Source organism: Odocoileus virginianus, chromosome 6 (genome assembly GCF_023699985.2).
Source record: "Odocoileus virginianus isolate 20LAN1187 ecotype Illinois chromosome 6, Ovbor_1.2, whole genome shotgun sequence".
Classification (NCBI taxonomy): Eukaryota; Metazoa; Chordata; class Mammalia; order Artiodactyla; family Cervidae; genus Odocoileus; species Odocoileus virginianus.
In genome coordinates this window covers 32271684-32287448 of record NC_069679.1, presented here as the reverse complement: position 1 = coordinate 32287448, position 15765 = coordinate 32271684, and the positions used below count along the sequence as shown (strand labels likewise).

Here is a 15765-nt window from a genome sequence, read left to right as displayed (position 1 = left end):
TAAATCACAGAACTGTTGTACTTCAGAAACTGCTGCATTGTAACCAAAGAGCTGATAATTATGTCAATGAACATTCTACTGTCTCTTTACTATATCCATCTGTTCACTTACAAAACTAACACAGATGTTCTTTTCAAAGGCCATATATTTCTGAAAAATGCAAAAGGTCTCACTAAGAGGAAAATACTAGGTGGAAGAAAGCATTTTATTTTTATAACATTTCTGTTAGCACGTGTTCATTGATCATCTTTATATGAGATGCATTATTCGGTTAATTATCTTTATAAAATTAAAATATAATATATGAGGGAAATTGCAGAAAAGAAAGAAAAATTACAAACTGTGGTAAAAGTAGCTGGTTCTATAGTAAATTTTAGCTTACTAGAAAAGTCCCTTTCAGCCAATCTTTATCAAGCACCCTATATATCAAACACCATGCCAGATGCTTTAGGAACACAAGAAGGCAGTATGATATATGATCTGTGTCCTCCAGGCATTTTATTAGTTTAATTGGAAAGAGCAGTGGTATGCAGATGCAGATACAAAAATCAACAGTGCTGGACATGAGTTGTGCCATAGTCAAAAGTACAGACTGGGAGCCCAGTGCCTCATCTTAAATCCCAACTCTACCCAGAAGGCCAGGATTAGAGTTAAGGGCTTACCTTGGGCACACAATTTACAAGGGTGCCAAAAGTTTGGTGATCAAAATAAATATTTTAATGCGATATTTTAAAAAATCAAAATTAATACAAAAAACTCATGATGCACAAAATAGCAAAAGTTTAAACACATACAGTCTCCAGAAATCCTGTGTCAAGTCATGCTGGAGCCCGAAACAAAAGAAAAACATGTGTCCCTGCATAGACGTTTCATTGTATTTTTAACTGCTATTATTTTTCTACGACACTGATGTAGTTGAGAAAATGTTGAAAATGAAAAAGTAGGTGCACTAAACATCACATTATTTTAAGTTTCAATATTTTACTTTTACTCAAACTAGAATTTATTCTAATTTACTTTCCTGGCTTTCAAGGAAGGAAGCTTATCACTTACTGGCTTTGTGAGCCTGAGTGAATTTCTTAACCTTTCTTCTCTTAGATTCCTCCTCTATAAAGGGTGGGGCAAACAGGGCCACCTCACAGGGTTGTCATGATGGTTAAATGAGTTATTACATTTTAGGCACTTAGAACCGCACCCTGCCCAAATTCTTTCCAAGGTATGAATTCACTATTACAGTGTCTCACATAGACAGTGAAAGTTCTGGAAGATCAGAGACCAGAGGTCAGCTTCAGTGGAGATGACTGGTCACTCATGATCTGATACACCACTGCACAGGATCATATGCTCTATGGGGGCTTGCTCACCACCTCATAGTGAGGTCTACAGTAGGTCAAGACCCATGACAGGCACTTGATACATACTTTTTTATTGGATGGGTGACAATCAGAAAGTTCTTTACAAAGAAGATAAAATTTGAGTTGGTTGGCTTTGATTAAATGATAGGAATAAAAGTGGAGATGATGAGAGAAGGCATGGTGACTTTAAATGTGCTGAGTTTGAGTTACTAGCAACATACCTAACTGGGAGTACCCATCAATCTTATGGAAATGTGAGGGAGGCAGTTTGGTAGAAAGAATCAAAATGTAAACATGGCCATAATTCACATGGTCGAGATAGGAGCATTGCATAAGCAGATGCCTCTCTAGAGGAGCAGATAGGTACTAAGAAGAACAAAGAGCAAGACCAAGATGTGGATACAACGACGGGATGAGTCTGCAGAGGAGCTGCGGAAGACAACTGAGAATTCAGGATGACTCTTGAGAAGTAGCAGCCTCCAAGTCGTATAACATCTCCCTGACTCCAAAGACATCTCTTAAATAAGTGTGAATGATATGGATTAAGAAAGACTTAGATCATTAAAGGTACTCATTAAAAATTATTTTGTGTCTTCCAAAAGTTGATGAAAGTTCAGATGAAATATCTAGCAGTTAATAGAGTAGGGAATTGCATGGCAGTCCAGTGATTACGACTCTTCGCTCTCACTGCCAAGGACCCTGGTTCAATCCCTGGTCAAGGAACTAAAATCGAGGCTAAAAAGTAAGCAAAAGGAACATACACACACACACAAACACAGTTGATAGGATATATGTTAACATCATATATTTACTTCTAACTACATTCCAGAAAACACATTTATAAGCCATTTATTAGCTCATGGGGGATAAACTGGTATGATATACACTGTGGGTTGCCTGTTTAAATGTATCCCTTCCACTCTTGGGAAAGCCTTGACTTGGTTCCCATGGCCAGGTGCCTCGGAAGGGGCACCATGGGTCAAGCCCGGGGATGGTGTTCTAGATTCAATTCTAGCCAATGAGACATGAGGAGAAATCTTCTGGTTAGGGGCATACTTCTGGGAGAAACTTTCTTGCTATCAAGGAGTGACAGGCAAGAAGAGGCCATTCCTTCCCTCTGACTCTGGAAACCTTGCTGGGATTTAGAGCTTGGAAGAGCTTCATCTGTCTTAGGACCATAAGGGAAGAGCCAACACATAGAGGGTGGCAAAGAAGAAAGTTGGATGGAGCCCGGGTCTTCCATGATGTCACCGAGCCCCTGGATTAACCAATGCTAGAATCAACCCACCTCTGGCCTTTTAAATGGAACAATAAATCCCCCTATTGTTTAATCCCATTTGAATCAGAGTTTCTGTGACTCAGTCGATCATGGTTACAGGTTTAAGAAGAATTGACCTTCCCTCTTCTAGTGATTCATCAATTTTTTACTAGAATCCAGCCTTCATATGTATGGCATGAATTAGACTTGTGAATTCCAAAAATGTGGGTTCTTTGCTTCTTAGAATAGGATCTATAATGAATAAGAAAATATTAGCATATGCTTGCTTGTCTTAAATGTATCAATAAATTACTAGGCTCACATCGCCAGCAGAGATACCCCACCTAAGCTGCCTTGCTACGCAAGATTGGAGACTATAATAATAAATGGGCTCTATTCAGAGAAGTAGGTGGAATAAGGGGCTCAGTAAGAAGCTTGATTGTGGATTCTATGCATTTCACTTGTTACACAAATATTTGTTTCCAGCTGGAGTAGGAGTCCCATATTAATTAGAGCTAGAATTGCTGATTTTGTTTACAGAATATAGATAGGAAACATTCCTCATTCTTGTCTCTAAAAAGTTAGAGGGGGAGAGGAAGAGTGACATTATTCATACCAGAATGGCTTCAAGATGAGGTTGCATCACTTATGAAATTTTAAGGCATCACAGAAGATAGTGACACCAAATACAAAGCCAATTAACCCTTCTATTTGGCAGCTGATAGCCTTTCAGCACATCTATTTTCTTTTTCTCCTCATTAATTTTAAATGCTATTGACAAGTCTTTTTTAACTTATTCATTTGTTTTTACCCCTCTCACTCCCCATGCACGGACCCCTCTCTCCCTTCTACCATGTGAGCAAAGAACAGGTTCTGTGCTTCCTTGTCTCAAAGGATGCTGTGGCAGAGCATAGAGCACAAGTTACCTGCAATATATTTTCCTTCTTGACTTTTGTTTTCAAAAGCTTAAGCCATTGATTCATTTGTAGGGTGCGTGTGTGGCAGGAGGGGTGGGGGGCCTATAAGGGAAACATGAAGAAAGTGGAGTATTCATCAGACTAAAAGATTCCAGGAGACAGGGGAGACAGACAGAGGTCTAGGCTTCTCAAGCATCAGCGACCAGAGCCATCTCCATAAGTGCCCTAAGGAGGACCAGATCTTCAAAGGCTCACACTTTATGATACAACCAAGGAACTAGAACTCTAGGCAACAGCCTCACCATAGGTCACCATGCTGTATGTGCTGCGGGGGAAAAAACAGAGCCAGCAGGTTTGAAGGGACTGTATTGGTTGGGGCAGAAGGCGTCTCGGAGGTCACCAGTACAGTCCAGGGACTGAAGACCAGAGGGCTTTCCCCTATATCTTGGTGCTATGAGACCCCGAACTTCCAAACAACCCTTGGGGTGAGGAGGCTCTGGGGGCAGTCATGAATGCCTATAGATACACATTACCCTCTTGCTATGTAGGAAAATGTGAAGTTGAAATTAAGTTGATTTAAATATATGCAAAACTCAGTATTCCTTGCCACCTAGGTCTGTCCTAGAAGTTGTACCTGCAAACATTGACCATTTAGGGCCCACCCTCAGCGAAATCCCTCTCTATGTTGTTAGTGTGTCCAGTTTGGGAAAGTGCCAGAAACCCTTGACTCTAAATTTATCTTAAAATCTCTAAGTACGGCAGCTTTCATGTGAAAGGGCACAGCATGTATGCTGCCAGACCATTCTAGATAGAGGCCGACTAGCAGCACCAGAAACCCCTCTTTAAATTTCAGGAGCATCAGATTGTCCAACCTACTGCCTGGTTGCAAGCAACAGAAGACAACTCTGCTCACTTTATCTTAGATGGAGTATTGGGAGGACATTGAAGAGTTCATAGGATAAATGGGAGGATTGGAGACCAAGGTTCAGAAAATGGGCTGGACACCAAGAGAGGATGGACAGTAGGGACCAAAGTCATGCCATAGGAGGGTCTGCCCCTGCTAGTCCCCACTGCTGCCCACAGCATGACACCATCACTACAAGTGGTTTCTAAACAATCTTTGAATCTTCGCTTTACTCCCTTGCTGTTCAGTGTCCCAGAGAGGAGGGTCTGACTGGCTGAGCCTGGATTCTCTTCCGAATGTCTGGAGTAGGGAGGAGGAGTCATCCTTGATACAGAGTGGAGCACCTCTCCTCCCCAGTACACAGTGAAGCATTGCCTCCAGATGGAAAGGAGGATGCTAAGCAGAAAACAAACTAGGCAAATGTCCACCACATTCCCAACCATTTAGGGAGAACGAAAGTGTATTAAAGTTCTGAAAGCTCCAGCTTTAAATGAACTACCTTGGAAATACATTTGCCTTATTTCTTGGAATCAAGCCCTGTAAAAGTGTTACGTAGGCTTGTAATTTCACTCCCAGATCAATTTGTAACCCATGACCCTGATTCCTGCCCCGTACTTGGCCCTGGATTGCTGCTTCTGTTGATTTTAGATTACGATAGCAATTCCCAGCTCAGGGACAGAGGCTTGCCAGGCACCCACATTTAGAACAACACTTTCACTTTATCTCTCACCTCTTACCTCTCAGGGTACACATGAGTCCTGTTGGCTACCTGGTAAGGTTAAGAGGGAAGATAAGCTTAAGGACCTTATCGATCCCTGGGTCAGGAAGATCCCTTGGAGGAGGAGGAAATAGCAACCCACTCCAGTATTCTTGGCAGGATAACCCCATGGACAGAGGAGCCTGGTGGGCTACAGTCCATGAGGTCCCAAAGAGTTGGATATGCATGTGCATCTGTGCATACACACATATATTCATATTCAGCCTTAAGGACCACAGAATTAGAAAGCTATTTCATCTCCTTACTTAGACGCAGAACTAAATTCTTGAAAAGTAGGACTATGGCCTGTTTTTTAAGCTCTTCAAGAGGCAGAAAACACTATCCTTGATACATCCAACAATACATAAGACACAAACAATGTTTGAAGACTCAGAAGAAAACAGAGAACCCTTAATAAAAATGGGAAGTTGGGGGAGGGATAAATTAGGAGATTGGGATTAACATATACACAGTGTTATATTTAAAATAGATAACCAACAAGGACCCACTGTATAGTACAAGGAACTATACTCAACATTTTTTAATAATCTATAAGGGAAGAGAATCTGAAAAAGAATATATATATATATAACTAAATCACTCTGCTGTACATCTAAAACTAACACAATTTTGTAAGAAACTATACTTAAATTAAAAAACAAACCAGAAAAATATGAAGGAAGATAGACAAGCATAGGAGGAAGAGGCCATCCAGGGGATTATGACAGCGGCTGGGGACATAACCTCCCCACATGCATGACTGCTCCTGGCTGCTTTGCCAGCTTCAGGCAGCAGACAAAGTGAGCAGAAAACAGTCAGCGCTGGAGGGAAGAAGCCTCCAGGATCTGAGTCTGACAAAAGAATCTCCCTTTCTCAAGAGGTTCATCAAGATCCAGAACATGACACAGGGGAACACATGCTCTGGAAAGGGAAACACCAGATGAGGTCTAAGGGCACATTCAAACCTGTGTGTATTAATTGCTTAGTCGTGTCCGACTCTTTGGGACCCCCATGGACTAGCCCACCAAGCTCCTCTGTCCATGAGATTCTCCAGGCAAGAATACTGGGGTGGGTAGCCATTCCCTTCTCCAGGGGCTCTTCCCAACCTAGAGATGGAACCTGGGTTTCCCACATTGCAGGCTGATTCTGAGCCACTAGGCTACAAACCTGCAGTGAGCACTACAAAGGTCTTAGCATTGGTCAAAGCATGACCAATGCTTGATACATGCGAATTCATCGAATTTCTTTCAAAAAGAGAAGTAGGGAAATTTTAAGTAAAGGCAAAAATCTTTCCAATGCTTCTTCTTCTAGTTTTCCTTAGCTTTGCCCCTCGGTTCAGGCTATATGTAAGGGTCTTGTGTTGTTAGTTAGGCCAAAGAAGGACCAAGTCATCCCAGGCCGAGCCTCCCTCCACCTCCCCCAATCCCGGGTAACCGAGTGTGCCAATTAGCAGGGCCTTGAGAGCCACAGCACCAGTGGCTCCAAAGTTGGCCACTGGCCAACAGTGAACAGGTTCTGGCCGGCCATACCTCAGATTTGGAAAGCTGCTCTGTACCCAACCCTGAGGTGCGGTGTGAAGCCCGGACAAGAACAGGCAAGTGCTGCCGAGTTCTGTGGACGCACGGGGGCGAGGAGCCTGCTCTGGGCTTACTCCAAGTTAGGCTCTGAAGAGGGAAACCTGGGGCAAAGGTAAAGAGTCCTGAAGGAAAACAGAGCAAATTTTAAAATTCTAAGGATTCCGCTGAGACACAGAAGCCTGCATCTCTTCCCTGCCCCCGTCCCTCATGACTGATCACTCTGCTTAAGGAGTTTCTGCCTCGGGGAAAGTGAAACTACGTATTTGTCTCATTTCTCATCTGAGTTGAAGCCAACATATATAGCAATTATAGATATAATAGAAAATATAAACAAAATACCTAATATTGAAGTTCCACACAACATTTTCTTAAATATAATTGACAACAACTGAAGGTCATGGATTGAGGTTTTTGTGTGACTCATGTTCATTTCTTTCCATTTCTTAGCTGTCACAATCATCCCACAGTAAAAGGCTTTCTAGCCTATTATTACTTCAGGAACACTAACATTTCTCAAGGGACCTCCCTGCCCCAAGGAGTTTTTACTCCATCTCCAAAGAAGATAGAACATTCTTAAGGAGTGAGTCAACTTATCACATTAGTTAAGGCATCCATTGCTTGGCCATCAATCTTTATATCAATCAGATCTGCATAGATGTGCTATAGGAGACCAAGTTGCTCATCTGAGGGCAAGCCTTCAGCTGGTCAGAAATTCCCAGGGTGAGTTTTACAAGCAGCGCTGGGACCCTCATGCTTCCATGTTTTTTGATGTAAGTTGCTGGCTCTCAATCATCATGTTTTAGGGCTCAGAAGGAAGTGAAAATGGCTTCAGTTCCAAAATGGAAGTGTACCATATAGTTCCACAAGATCTGGGTACACCGGATTTTTAATTCATAAATATGCTTGCAAACTTTACAAGTGCTCAGCAGTTTAAGTTCCCTCCGTGCTCAGCAGATGACTTAGTTTCCTGATCCATGAAGAAGAAAAAGGGCATCAAGACTGATAACTTGCTCCATGTCTCTCCTCTCTACTTCCTACCTTACATGTTCACTCACCTCCTTGCCTCTAGCTGAAGGGATGGGGACCCCTTCCGAGACCCGCATAATGCTCCTGAGAGTGCTCCATCCTCTTTCTTCATTTTCTCCCTTGCCAGTAATTCCCTGACCCCCTCTTCTCCCTGAGAAACATGGTCAGTGCTGTCCATCCTGAAAAGCCTCTTCGTTCTACTCCTCCCCATCTCGCTGCCAGTCTCCTTGAATCCACTGTCCTCCTTTCTCTTCACCTGCCACTCATGCTGTCCTGACAGCTTTTTTCTCACTTGAACTTTCTTCTTTGGATGTTCACATCTATTCTCATGATGTCATATATCACTTAAAAGCTGATAATTCCAAAGATCTGTCTTTTGTCCTAAACTCTTACTTCCAAACCTTTTCTCAGTGCATACTGGTTATGTCTACCTGACTGTGCCAGAGGGGATGTGCCAGAGACACCTAAATAAATAAGTCTAAATCCAAACTCATCTATTTTCTCATTTCTTTTCAAATCTACATCCCCAGAAAATGCCTGAATTTTATCAACCTAAGAGTTACTTTCAAACATCAGAAATTCTAAACAAGGAAATGCTACACATATGAAACAATCCCAAAGATATAGAGGAATATGGGAGAAATCTGTGACATCCATAAAAGCAAATAAGAAAAACACTGAAGAATAACCTAAAAAATTATTGAATAAAGAAACCCCCAGAGATGTATGGGAAAACAGATTAAATAGTGAATTAATATGGTATCTTAGAGACAACTGGTAAAGATGAGACAGCTATTAATTAAGAAGTCAAAACTGATGGTTCTTGCTTGGATTTAATTTGCTTAGGCCTACCATTTCCCATTGAAAAGATCAAAGGACATCATTACCTGGAATATGGTATTACTGTTAGCAAAGTTGATTTTCTTGCTGGATCTGCCCAACAGAGCAGGAACATGTGCTTCTAGGAGAAAAGTAAATGTGATTTGTAGCTTTTCACATTCACTTACAGTAGAGCAGACCCCATAGTAAGCAAGCCCTAGAAGTACCAGGGGAAAAAGCCAGGAGGAGATGGGTGTCAAAGTCTTCATTTCCTCCATGTGTTAAAGTTACACACATCACAAACTGTGGTCACTTTCTACAAATGACTCCAAGATATAAGAGAACTGGATTCTAATCAATATTCACCAGTTCCCGGCTTTCGTGTGTATATTATTCAGTGACCTTTGGCAAATGACTTACATTTTCTGAGATGATTTCCAGATCTCAAGACAGTCACACAAAAAGGACTGTCACACAGTTACAAATCATTCAACAAAATCAAGCTCAAGCATAGTTAAATGTTTGAAATTCCCAGTCCTGCCAACTGACTTGTAGAATGTTCAAATATAACTTTCCAGTTGCCAAAAAATGGAATCATGTTAGCTTACATTTCTAGGAAATGTCAGATGAGGCAATTTTGAAAATCCACCTGCTGTGCCTAAGCCTGAATCTAAAACAATAAATGGTCCATTTTTCTCTGGAAGTTGAATTCTACTGAATTAATCTTGTTACAAGATGAAAGCCTGAAAGTAAATACGATGAATCACTCCTCCCACCATGCCGGTGTGTGGTGTGAGCTCGGCACCCCGCTTTCTCCCCAACATGGCTCGAGTCAGGAGCCAAGCTTCCGAAGCAAAGTGTGATCAACAGATGCTCGTTTCCATAACTGGCACTTCTCCAGTAGCCAATCCCAAATTCAATTAGCCACTTATCTGAAGCAGAAAAGGATTTCTAAAGCATTCTAGTAACCTGTGCTTGACTTTCCTCTGGTCCCCGCCCCGGCCCTGTGTGCCTCTTCACCCAGAAGCCTTTGAAGCATGCATGTCAAGCCCAGGATGTGTACTAATTCTTATTGTCAATAAACAGTTCTCTAAAAATGTCCCTGAGACTGTTCTGCTAGAGAGAAAGAATAAAATCCCATTGAACTGAAGACCACGTGTCTTCATGGGAAGGACACTGCCTGGGAAGGATACTAGAAATGAGGCTGTACGTGTAACTCAGTACTAACAGGTCTCTACTAATGTTTTACTTGGGCTAACTCACAACAGGCCTACTGTAACCTACCCAGCCCTGGACTCCCTTCAACCTGTGGCTAGATCTACATGGCCCCGGTGGCTGTGTTCGTGTAATACCACCTGAGCAATACCCTCACCCCATTCTTCACCCTGCTGATCTCATATTCAGTGAATTCTGTCATTCTTGGAACAAAGGACCTGTCTACACTCAGTCCTCTTAACAACTATCTGCTCTAAGATGGGGTTTCCAGGAACCCATGTGACTTCACAATCATCTCAGGGGGTCTTGTTGGCTCAGAGGGCTGGTGTCAAGCTGAAGCAGAAGGTATGGATGCCCATGGAGTACTGGCAGATGGCGAGGGGAGGTTAAGTCAAGCACTACCAGCTGGAACCACGTTCCTCTTGCCGGCCCAGCATTCTTCGCCCAGCTTTTCTAGGAGAAAATCTCCTCTTGGCTGTGGTGAGCCCATCCATGTGGGTCAGCTGCCCTCCCCTCATCCTCAGAGCACCCAATTCCTCCAAGGCCACAGTGACTGGGATTAAGCTGAACCTGTGACCCAGGTCAAGCCAAGCCAAACCTCTTATAATTTGAGTTCTCAGATAACACTTTCTCCGTGCACTGAGCTAAAATAATGTGAGTCTTGCTCACCATGTGGAGAGAATATGTCTGCCAGGTGGAGGCAGGGGCCTTCCCATACACACCATTTGAGCCTTGCATCTGACCCTATTTGGAGCCTGGAGTTCACTTATGTGAGCAAGTCAAGTCCCATGTTTATTTCATCTACATACTATGTGATTCTTTCCCTGAAAGACTCCCAACACCTAAGCTCATCCCCTCCCCAGCTTCTGCCTAACTTATTTAGATGGTTATCTTCCACCCTTTTGTGGCCTTTGCCTTAAATTTTCCATATTATCCCCTCTAGTCCTTTAAACTCAAATCAGCATCTAACCCTGAAAGGACATTTCCTATAGAAACCCATACCTGCCAAAGCTTTCGAGCCTCTGATATATGTGTATATGAATACATTCCATCCCACTGTCATATCCTAACTGCTATTCCATAAGACCCAGTCTTGCTCTATCACTGTTCTTTAAACAAGAGGTTTTAATTGGTGGGGAAAAAAAGAGAAGATTCTCACTTTAAAGTGTCCTACCTTTAAAAAATGAAATCCCATGGTGAAATACAGTGAGGCTCCAGGGTGTGTGCATGTGTTTTTTAATAAATGCTAGTGTTTGAAAGCTTATTGTACACTAAGCAGTGTGCTGAGGACCTTATATGTATTTATTCATTAGTCCTTAAAAAAACCTTGTGTGCTGGGTACTTTTCTCTCCTGTTTAAAGGAAGAGGTATTAAGGCTTCAAGAGGCTAAAAAATCTGTTCAAGGTCACCCAGCTGGTAGGCTGAAGTCTTTGTACTGACTGAATCCACAGACTCTTTTTATCATCCCTCAACCCCACCTGCACACCAAGGAACAGACATTTGCCTTCTTGGAATGCCTCAATGAGGCTTCTGTTGGAGTTGCTCTGCACAAGTAACTCAGTACTAGTAGGTCAACATTTCAACTGGGTTAACTCACAACTCTTCTACCCAGCTCTGGACCCCTTCCAACACACAGCCAGATCCCAGGGGATCTGGTGGCTTCCTTGATTTAGTATTATTCATTTTATTAATAGTATTAGTATCCATTTAAAAAAAAAATGAAATATGCTTGGTTATTTTGCTTCTTCGTCCACAGCAATTCTAAAGGAATAAAAACTTAGAAGTGACTGTGAGGTAGAGGCCGAGCCCAGAAAACAGTGAGAGATGACTGGGAGAGTCAAAAGGAGTCTGTAAAGCTCTTAAAGAGCCTTGGGAATTCTAGATGTGCCCAGAGTCCACCTCTTCCCATGGCTCTCTCTTGTCCGATTCACAGCCAGCCCTCAGAGCAAGGAGTCCACCTTCTATTGATGTTGAAGGACAGCATCATCACATGAAGTTGGTCCTCCAGGATACTGGAGGCACTGTATAGCCCTGTAGAGTTGGCAAATGTGTGACTCTACTAAAAAGCTTATGTGGGGATTAAATAGATATGCAATCATCAAACTGTCCTTTAAAATATCTCAGTTCATCTCGGCTCTTCCCTTCATGGTAATTTTGAAGCCAGGAATCACATCTAATATGTCTAACTTCATAATGTGTCATATAGCACTTAATGCCCAAATGTCTTTATTACATAGATAATAAGTTCTGTTTCCTTCCATGATGAGCAAATTGTACATCCTTAAACACTGTCCAAGTTGTAAATGTTTTGTGTTAGATGTTCCAGAGAAATCATTCCCTGAAACTTAAAAATGTTTAACTTACAGAAAGCTACCTCATTACCTTCATCTGCACTCAATATTTTTATTTGCCCACAAATCCAGGAAGACTAGAACAAGAATAAGAAGAGTAGGGAGAGTATTTTAGAAACTGGGAATGGAAGTGAGAAAAAGTAGAAGAGACAGAAAATCTATATCAAAAGTAAGCACAGTAAAAGAATCTGCTAAAAGTTGAAAATGATTCTCAGCAAAGAAGGAAATCTCCCCCTACCTACCCCTTACTTCCATCTCTACTCTGCAGATTTTGAAAAACAGCAATACTTTTGTATCACACTTTGTAGAACACTGGTAGTCAGTCTCCAAGGTGACCCCAATGACTCCTGTCTGGTGGTATTCACACTCTGGTATAGTGTGTGTGTATTGAGGAAGTGGATGGGGGAATGCATACATGCTTGTATATCCATGATTGGAGGGAAGAGATCTGGGTTTAAAAGTTTAAAAGTATTCAATATATTCATTAAAGAAAACTAAAACATAGGTAGAAGAAAATTACCTGAAGTTCAGGCCCTCATGGAGCAGGAGTTCAGCTTGTTTTGACTTCCCTCACATCCTCTGCCTACCCAGGCTCGCTTGTCTGTACAGCACCGTGAGTTCATGACAATGACAAAGGATGAATCGATCAATGTTCAAGCCTGGCCTTGACAATCCTAGCAAAGGCCCTCCTTGACTATGCTTTTTTCTTTTTTTTTATTTTTATTTTTAATTGGAGGATAATTGCTTTGCAATGTTATGTTAGTTTCTGCAACAACATGAATCAGCCATAGGTGTATTTATATATATTTATGTATCTATCCCCTCCCTCTGGAGCCCCCCTCCCATCCCCCACCCCATCCCACCCTCTGGATTACATTTTTTTCTTTTAAGATTCATTCTCAAAGGCACAGAAATGAGTTATGAAAATGTATGTGTTTATAAATATGTATAAAGGGCACTTCAGTAAAATACTTTACAAGCACTTTCAGCACTTCCTGTGTACACCACACCAGAGCAGCTGTTTCCGGGAACCCTAAAGAAGACAGTTTCCACCCTTAGCGTCTAAATCTGATTTTATACTGCTCCTCAGCTAACATCAAAACTCATTTGTTTCACTGCGAGTCATATTGTTCTGTGGTCATATTGTTCTGATCACTGGATAAAATAGATAATTTTCTAAAAATTTAGATCCTCCATTATTCTATAGTGCATAGAGGCCTTGAATAGAATCTCTATGTATATAAAATTTTGTCTTATTTCCCCTTTCACTGCTGGAGACAGGAAATATCAAGTTGGCTTAAGTAGAGTCAGTTCAGATGCTTCTGTCTTCAGTTTACAGTGAAAAAAACTCTAATAGTTTAGGGCCTACTTTGTACCTAGCATTTTATGAGAATTAACTTTAATCCTCACAACAGACTTAGAAGGTAATATTCACCCCATTTTACACATAGGAAAAACGTGGTTCTGAGGCATTAAGTAACTTGCCTAAAGTCACCCAGCTTATAGGTCCTGGAATCTGGATTAGAAGAGCAGTCTTTACCCTCGAAGCCTCTTGTTCTTTTCATAGAACCGCCCAACCTATTCAACAGGGCTCTTATTTTCCATCTGATCACCAGGCCTCCTGTCGCTTGACCAAAATAGCTTTACTGGTCTCGGTCCTCTCACAAGAAAACTGAAACATCGCTTGAGGAGCAGCCAGTTGAGGTCTGTGGGTAGGGTGGGGGCCTCAGAGGGGATGCGCAGACACAACCAGCATTTCCCACACAGACCGAAGTGGAAGCCAAACACCTTGCCTAGAACGTTTAATTGTTAAAAATTCATACGTTCTCCCTAAAAAAGAAGGCAGTTTTATTGAAAAGGGGTAAAATAGTCACAGAACAAATCAGATACAGTAGCTTCGTCTTATTACTTAATCACCTAGATTTTTTCTGGGTGCTTATTTCTTGGGCAAGCAATTTTTTTTTTTTTCCTTAGCGTCACCAGTTGACTTGTTCCTTTTAGAAACCCTCCGTCCCTTGGTGTTCAGTACCTTACCCTTGCTTCTCTGTAGTTGGAATGAGGGGTTTAAACAATCCAACTCTGAAATAGCATCATTAACTATTTGACTACAGAGCACCCATGTGCCAGACACTGTTCTTGGAAATCTGAGGTGTTTTCCCTCTTGAATGTAACTTCCTGTCTGGAAGATATTGAGGTGAGGGTTCAAGTTCGGTGTCCCTCTTTCACATACAACTTCCCTAGTCTTTCACTTGTTTCAACAGTGGTTTCTTAACACCTACTATGTACTAATAATTCTCAGTGTAGTTAGTTAGTAACTGCTACTCTGCTGGTTTAGCTGCAGGTGGAGGGAGAGAATGAGTAAAATAATTAAGGCCTGTCATAATAGCTAACACTCATACAGGGCTTAAAATGGACCAGGCACAGTTCCCAGGGCTTTACATACCTTGACCCATTTAATTCAACACCAACTTTCATTTATAGTTGAAGAAACTGGAGCACAGAGAGGTTGAGATACTTGCCTGAGCTCACACAGCTTGTAGAACCAAGATCTGAACCCAGGCAGCTGGGCTCCAACTACACATTTTTAAACACTGTGCTACATTGTTTCTCACATGATTAAGTTAATGGTATCCCAGGAATGTTTTATTTAAAAAGCAGACAAATGTCCCCAAATGCCAAAAAATTTCCCCAGAATCATATGTAACCTCTCCCAGTCCTGAGCAGAGAGATGGTTAAAATGAGCTGCTTCGTGTGTTCTGTAATTCTGAGCAGTTCTGTATGTTAAGTGCATCCATTACTTAGCAGAATATAACTGCTGACTCTGCCATTCAGAAGAATCATTCTGAAGCTGAAGTGGTAATAATTCAAAATTGACAGACTTGGAGAGACTTGAAAAGCCAGGCTTGTTATTAGCGTTTAATGGAATCAAGTATTTAATAGACCGTAGTAGAAGTATTACAAAAATAAATCTCAGTAAATGAGCAGATTTCAGGAATATTTGGGGAGCAAAGAATTTTTTTTAGTATTTCATATATAAGTAGTAGTGGTTATTCCTGGAAATAAATCCCTAAGTTGACAAAATGGCTTTTGTTTTTGACAGAATTGTTTTAGATTTCTTAAAGTGTTTATTTTTAGAAAGGTTCAACTAGAGCAAAAATAATTTAAATGTCAAAAAATTATTCAACATTACATAGTTCTAAAGATACAGCACAGACTTGTTAAATACTGTGAAAAATAAATATTAACTTTCTGATTATCATGTAAAGAAGTGTGACACTGATTGTTATTTAAAATTAAAAATAATGCAATTGCATATCAATTCAATACAATCCTTATGAAAGATTTTTAAGTTCAATGTAAGCATTAATAAATTCTATTAGTTCCTACTTATGAGTCTGTTGGTAGAACTGGCATGCTAAGCTGAGACTAGGATACTAGAAGCCTATTTTACTGAAATAAGTACTAAAAATACAGTGCATTCCTTTCTTGTTCAATTCAGTATGTTAGTGACCCCTAAAAAATAAGGGAGACCAAAGGCATTTCCAATTGGAAGATGTCACATAAAATTGACATTTCTGTCATCTCT

At 41.2% G+C, this 15765-nt stretch overlaps 1 long non-coding RNA gene across 2 annotated transcripts in view; it reads right to left on the bottom strand.

Moving 5' to 3' along the window:
- The window catches only part of LOC110124390 (uncharacterized), a 40512-nt gene extending 30463 nt beyond the window's left edge, over window positions 1-10049 (bottom strand). The window contains exons 1-2 of one of the 2 annotated variants that reach the window (XR_011488236.1): window positions 9898-10049; window positions 8682-8755 (exon numbers count right to left, since the gene is read on the bottom strand). This is a non-coding gene — a long non-coding RNA (uncharacterized lncRNA). Of the gene's footprint in view, window positions 1-8681; window positions 8756-9221; window positions 9391-9897 lie in introns of those variants that run through there. The other variant, XR_011488235.1, reaches the window with a different exon arrangement.
- Between the last annotated feature and the right edge of the window lie 5716 nt (window positions 10050-15765).